We start from the raw sequence: 7,764 nt of genomic DNA, 5'->3' as shown, positions 1-7,764 counted from the left end.
TACAGAAGCCTTCTTGGTTAACATTTCAGATTCCTGTTGACATTATGTATTCAAATCAAGAACAGTCAATTAAACTCCTGATCAAAATCTTAAGACTGGGTGACCAGTCAAGTATTTCACTTAATCTAAATCCAGATAATAAGAAACTGTGGTGTGAGGTAAAATGAGGTATAATATACAAAAAATACAATTATTTCTTTCAGGGCCCTGATGGATACTGATAAGTCCAGGGTTTTCTCTAACACGACGGGGAGCAGAGTAAATGAAGGTCCATGTAAGTATGAACAGAATGATTGGCCTTACTTGTTCCTGGTTACCTTCAGAAGGTAGAGGTGCTAAATAATCCAGGATGGCTGCCGCGAATGCTGACAGGGGTGATGGTAGTCATGTATCTCCAGGTTTGTATTATGGTGGTCTGGGAGTAGTGTTGAAGGGAAGAAGGTAGAGATGCAGATTGCTGACTGATCAGAGGTGAGGACCAGTGTCAGACACCCTTGAAGGGAAACTAGATAAGTACTGCAAGACTGTCTTGAAGATTCACAAAGAAGTAAAGAGTGTTCTTGGAGAAGACTCAAAATGGAGCTCAGGAGCACTAATCTAAAACACAGGGAGCAAAATGGAAATTATGTTTACTGTAAACAGAGGTGACCATCAGGCAAGAAGTGATTTATGCCATATCCTCCAAAGCAACCAGCCTGATTAGTAGATGGGAAAAAGGTTTGCAGGAAGATGGCTTCATGACCAGCATCCACAGTCTGGAACTGATGTCCTTTTTTGAAAACCTTCCTCACTATCCATCTCTAAATGTTTTCAGTGGGATTTAGGTCAGAGGAACATGCAGGATGGTCCAAAAGAAGGCTGTTGTTCTCTTGGAAGAAGCCCTTTGTCAGATAGGTTTGCACATTCTTGCTGAAAGAACCACTCATCAGTACACTCTCAGTCAAGATAAATGCCCTCCTCGACATCTACAATAACATAGCCAGCAATGATTTGACACTCCTGCACAACCTGAAGTTCTTTTGTTCAATTAAAGGAAAAAGCTCATCATGATGGAGCCTCCACTGTGCCAGATAAAATTTTGTCCTTCTTTCCATATTACATTTGTTTTCTTTTTTATTACTTTTCAGTGTCCCATGTTTGGTGCAAATGGGCAGGTTTGTTGCACGGGAGGATAAGTGGTTTTTGAAGATTTTTTTTTCTTCAGGCCCCTCTCTCACAGATGCTGTGCTATGCTAATTGGGCTGAAGCCAACATCTGCAAGGGCAGTGATTTGGGTGAAGGACCTGCCTTTGTGTTCAAGGACACCCTGTCTAATCGTGCATCATGGCACAACTAACATTTATTTTTGTCTTCCTCTTTACATTTTTGTTTCAACCTCCTCAGGATCTTTTGAAAAATCTAAAATATCTTTCTTACTGCATCCCAGCTTGGCAGTGATGGTGCCTTCCAAGATGCCTTATCTACTCAACCTTGCCACCTTCAAAGACTGAATGTCTTTTTGTCTTTGCCACTGGCAGCATGAATGCCTCTTAGAAAAGCACATGAATGTCATAATCCACACCTGTTTGTGTTTCTGTTAATTACACTCATCTGATTTCTATGTAGCTCTTCAGGTTTTGTTGTGTTTCTGTTTCCTTTTTACTGGATTCTTCTGTTCCTTTGTTGCCTGCTCCCTGAGTTTGTAAGTTCATCATCTCCTTCCTTAAATATACATCCTCATTATGCGTCTTCTGTGGTCCTGTTGCCACTTTGGTCCTCAACAAACCTCAATCATGTCAATGAAAACCAGAGTTATGCACAGAGTTTTTAGGGCTGCTTTAGTAATCTGGAGAACAGCATGTTTGAGTTTAAATGCCACTTTCAAGAATTTGCCCACTTGATTTATTTTGCTGCTTACTTCTGTTTCTTCTTTTGCATTATGGATCTCTACCTACAGCCTGATTATGATCCAGCAGGATGAAATATGAATACTTGAGAGTTTCTTCCCAGATCTTGATTAGTGTATAGGAAAACATGTGAGCTCTTAACAGATATTGTTATTTTGTATTTATTTATTTCTAAGTAAGTATTAAGAAGCAGCTGCTTGTGCTGCTAATCAAACACACCTAAATATCTTAGGGACAGCAAAGTTGAAGCACCTTAATAAAATCTTCTACGTTCTTATCTGTCCCACGTCCATTATGTGGTTTACTAATTAAATTTAAATCATGTTGAGGTTGAATCATATTGAGAGGTTGGTGAGGTACGGCAGGGGGGTCATGAGATTTCTGGTTAATTAGACCTTTTTATATACTTTTTTTAAACTCAGGTAAGTCTTTAAACACACATTAACATTAATCCATCTTGTAACAAATTGAAAGTTATAAAAAATGTATTTTAGTCAGAAATGCTTACATTCAGTGAGCACATCAGCTGAACTCATCACTCTCAGCCTCACTATCCATGCACTCTGCACAGAAATGGAGGCAACCTGCCTATATCCATACTAGGCAGGTCATGAGGCTATTGGGCACCGAATGTAAAAATTAAGCAAAACAAATTTCACTGTCACATTTCTGTTATTTAGTGCAATTTCTTCACATTTAGTGAATTTTTCTCACATTTATTGGGAAATGCTAAATATGAATCTTAAATCTATATCTAAATCTTAAAGCTACGGTGGCACAGAGGTGTCAAGTCAAATACAAGAGCCACAACACAAACACAAGAGCCACAACGGAAATATAAAACCCCAACGGAAGTCATTCAACAGCAGTATTATTTAGTGTCCTTATCTTCTTGTTATTGACTGTGTACTCTGCTATTTTATCGTAAGCAGAAAGTGGGATGAGGGAAACTTTGTAAATCTTAAGCATAAGATTAGGGAAACTCAAAAACCTGGTTTCAAAAACCGAGAACTGATAGCGTTAACCTATAGATATGTTACTGCACTGCGGTGAAGTGAGCCTACAGTAGGAAATACGCGGTCCCGCCAGCTGACACCAGCTCTCTCTTAAAGATTAGCTTCGCGCATACAAGGTGTATTACGGTAATGGAGCAGAAAGGACCAGATCCTGGTGACAGTTGAGAATATAAGAGGAAAACAGGAAAGTAACCTTCAGAACATTTATATTAAGTACATTTTTACAACCTACACATAAATGTTTTATGGAAAAAAATAAATATTTAATAATTGTACTGTACAGTTTTGGAGAAATAACGGGTCAAAGTATCTACTAATGCTCAACCAGTATATGCTTTTGTCCCCCTTGCAGAATTTTATTTCTCCAAAACCATGAGAGGTGACAACACAATCTCTTCAGATTATTGTAAAGGGTCATCTATACTATAACCACAATTAAAAGCAACAAAAGCATATATACAAAAGCACAACTCCTCTCTGTTGTTCCATTTGTAGATCACTCAAATAGTGTTCTTCCTAGTCAAAATTACATTTCTACTAGTCAGAATTGTAATTATAGATGTCAGACATCTAAAATAACATTCTTCCTATCTAAAATTAACATTCCAGATAAAGTGCACTAAATAACAGAAATGTGACAGTGACATTTTTTTTGCTGAATTTTTACATTTGGCACCCCGTATAAGGCCCTGGCGTGTTCGCTCTTGTCAGGTTCACAGCAATTGGCTGGCAGCCTTGTAGTGCTGTGGTGTCTATAAATACATTAATTCATCTTCTATACCGCTTATTCCAAAGTGGGTGACGGGGGAGCCGGTGCCTATCTCCAGCAGTCTACGGGCAAGAGGCAGGGTACATCCTGGACAGGTCGCCAATCCATCGCAGGGCATCACAGAGACATACAGGACAAACAAACACACCCACACTCATTAATTTAGAGAGACCAATTTACCTAACAGTCATGTTTTTGGACTGTGGGAGAAACCTGGAGTACCCGGTGAGAACCCATCTCCTCCATGTCTGTCTCAGGTCCAGGGGGGCAGGTCCGTGGCTTGTCACACTCGTAATTGCATATTTTTATGGAGAAACTTTATACACACAAGCGTGCTAACACTTAAACCAACAGGTGTTTGGATTTAAGTGTTAACAGATACACAGATGTTCTATATTGAGCAGCAGTCATCACTAAATACATTTGCACTCACTAGTACCGTGCACATTTTGGTAACAATGCTGTAATTATACAGTACAGACCAAAAGTTTGGACACACCTTCTCATTCAAAGAGTTGTCTTTATTTTCATGACTATGAATATTGTAGCTTCACACTGAAGGCATCAAAACTATGAATTGTAGGATTATATACTGAACACAAAAGTGTGAAACAACTGAAAATACGTCTTATAATCTAGGTTCTTCAACGTAGCCACCTTTTGCTTCGATTACTGCTCCACACACTCTTGGCATTCTGTTGATGAGCTTCAAGAGGTAGTCACCTGAAATGGTTTTCACTTCACAGGAGTGCCCTGTCAGGTTTAATAAGTGAGATTTCAAACCTTATAAATGGGGTTGTGACCATCAGTTGTGTTGTGCAGGAGGTGGATACAGTACACAGCTGATAGTCCTACTGAATAGACTGTTAGAATTTGTATTATGGCAAGAAAAAAGCAGCTAAGTAAAGAAAATCGAGTGGCCATCATTACTTTAAGAAATGAAGGTCAGTCAGTCCGAACAATTGGGAAAACTTTGAAAGTGTCCCCGAGTGGAGTCGCAAAAACCATCAAGGGCTACAAAGAAACTGGCTCACATGAGGACCTCCCCAGGAAAGGAAGACCAAAAGTCACCTCTGCTGCGGACGATAAGTTCATCTGAGTCACCAGCCTCAGAAATCGCAGGTGAACAGCAGCTCAGATTAGAGAACAGGTCAATGCCACACAGAGTTCTAGCAGCAGACACATCTCTAGAACAACTGTTAAGAGGAGACTGTGTGAATCAGGCCTTCATGGTAAAATAGCTGCTAGGAAACCACTGCTGAGGACAGGCAACAAGCAGAAGAGACTTGTTTGGGCTAAAGAACACAAGGAATGGACATTAGACCAGTGGAAATCTGTGCTTTGGTCTGATGAGTCCAAGTTTGAGATCTTTAGTTCCAACCTCCGTGTCTTTGTGCGGCGCAGAAGAGGTGAACGCATGGACTCTACATGCCTGGTTCCCACCGTGAAGCATGGAGGAGGAGGTGTGATGGTGTGGGGGTGCTTTGCTGGTAACACTGTTGTAGATTTATTCAAAATTGAAGGCATGCTGAACCAGCATGGCTACCACAGCATCTTGCAGCAGCATGCTATTCCATCCGGTTTGCGTTTAGTTGGACCATCATTTATTTTTCAACAGGACAATGACCCCGAACACACCTCCAGGCTGTGTAAGGGCTATTTGACCAAGAAGGAGAGTGATGGGGTGCTGCGCCAGATGACCTGGCCTCCATAGTCACCGGACCTGAACCCAATCGAGATGGTTAGGGGTGAGCTGGACCGCAGAGTGAAGGCAAAAGGGCCAACAAGTGCTAAGCATCTCTGGGAACTCCTTCAAGACTGTTGGAAAACCATTTCAGGTGACTACCTCTTGAAGCTCATTAACAGAATGCCAAGAGTGTGTGGAGCAGTAATCAAAGCAAAAGGTGGCTACTTTGAAGAACCTAGAATATAAGACATATTTTCAGTTGTTTCACACTTTTTTGTTCAGTATATAATTCCACATGTGTTAATTCATAGTTTTGATGCCTTCAGTGTGAATCTACAATATTCATAGTCATGAAAATAAAGAAAACTCTTTGAATGAGAAGGTGTGTCCAAACTTTTGGTCTGTACTATAGATGTTTCTGCAGTACTATTCTTTTCTCCTTCTCTCCCTTTTTTCCTTTTTGCCCCACTTCTCTCTCTTTCTCGCTTCTTATTTTTTCCTTTTCGTTTATGTCTGCATAATGTCTCACTGCCACTTACACTGTCTTTCATGTCCGTTGCAATTTAAATAATCCCAAAACAGTTTCTAATAAAGTTTCTTTTATAAATATCAAACGGAGCATTATAGCGCATTGGGCGTAATGCTCCACTTGTAAAAGTAAATCTGTTGGGCTTCTTCTTGGCCCTCAGATACGAATTCTGAATGCTCCTCTGCTGGACAAGACCAGTAAAAAATAATAATAAAAAAATATATATATATTTTACTCACCATGTGGCGCTTGAACTCTTGTCTGCACTTTGGTCCAGCAAAACCCACATGAATTATGACAAAAATGTGGAAAAAGATTTATAATCTTGCCGATAATTAATGAAAAAATCTTTATTAGCATTACAGCAATCACACCCCTTGGAATTGTTGAGGAGCTTTTTGCATGTTTGAACTGGTATTTATCATGGTGATATTTTGCAATGAGTGAGCCATCACCCTAATCTTTAGCTCCCTCCACAGATTCTCTATTAGAGTCAAGTCAGGACTTTGACTGGGTCATGCCAAAACATTAGTATTACTTCTTGTCAAAAAAACCTTGTTGGTAAAATTACAATAAATCTGCCAGGGGTATGAATAATTTGGGGTTTAAATGTAATATTTAAAAACATAGGTTGATGTAAATATAGCTTGTCTGAGATGATTCATTATTTTATTATAGAATTGAAGACAAAGGACTGAAAAGAATCATTAATTTTAGGGTGATTCTATTAGGAGGATGGATCCTAAGAGACACAAGCCTGCCTTAAATGTATTTATTTAAAAATGATTAAACCACTGTCTGTAAATGTCATGAACTTGTAAACTTGATAAATCCATACCAATTTTTATTTTTGTATTGATTAAATATTTTGAAAGGCAAAAATGATCTCATTTTGTATTTGCCATCTGTGTTACCTTTAAATCTGAAGAATTCCTTTTATATACAGCCTGAATTGTCTGATAAAGTAAATGCATTATTTTTTTAAATGCATTTTTTATTAGATATCATCAATTACATCATTTTGGGTAAAAATATTTATTCAGAATCAAAAGAGCCATGTATTTTTTCAAATAAAATTGCAATATACTATTGTGTATAGTGTTAAAGGGGGAGGTAAATGAGCAAAACACAACTAAAAACATATAAACTCTGATCTTGCAATAAAATATAAGGCATGAAAAACAGACTATATATTCAGCAATTGAACTGCTCTTTTATTGCTTTTTTTAAAGGGCACTTTCTTCATTTTTTTTAACCTACTTTTTCCTTCCACTCATCTTTCCATTATTAACCTTGCATACAGCAGTCTGTGAACAGTTAGCTTCTTTAGTAATTACCTTTTGTGGCTTACCCTTGATGTGGAGGGTGTCAATGACTGTCTGCTGTAAACTATTCTTTCTCTGTTGGTTATTTACGGCAGTTAGCAAGTGACGAGTTGGTACATTACCAACACCAACTGGTATGGAGTATGAAACGTTAAGTTGTTTATTTGAGCTTGGGTTACTTTCCGAGTGAAACCCCTTGATAATCTCCCAGCTTCCCACAATAAAGCAAAACAAGTAGTTTGTTTTTTCCACGACCCCGTTTCCCGGTTATCACGCCCACCCGAGTTGACTGCAGACCCCAAACACACAAACGCCGGAGCTTAGAATGACAGCGATATAATGAGTTGCAGTAGTGGGGAAAACAGCAATAATGTAATGTAGTCCAGGTAAATGCCGTTTTTACATCTTTTTTCATCTGTGCCAGACTTTATGTTCATTTTTACATATGTGATTTCTGACCAGGAAATAAGATGGTTTTGCACAGAGCCTGTTTGAATAGCCCCAAGTGTGGCTTTTCTTTAAAAGAATTTAAAGAAACATTTTTATTGACTG

Source organism: Girardinichthys multiradiatus, chromosome 19 (genome assembly GCF_021462225.1).
Source record: "Girardinichthys multiradiatus isolate DD_20200921_A chromosome 19, DD_fGirMul_XY1, whole genome shotgun sequence".
NCBI lineage: Eukaryota > Metazoa > Chordata > Actinopteri > Cyprinodontiformes > Goodeidae > Girardinichthys > Girardinichthys multiradiatus.
Note: the sequence above shows the minus strand (reverse complement) of the source record.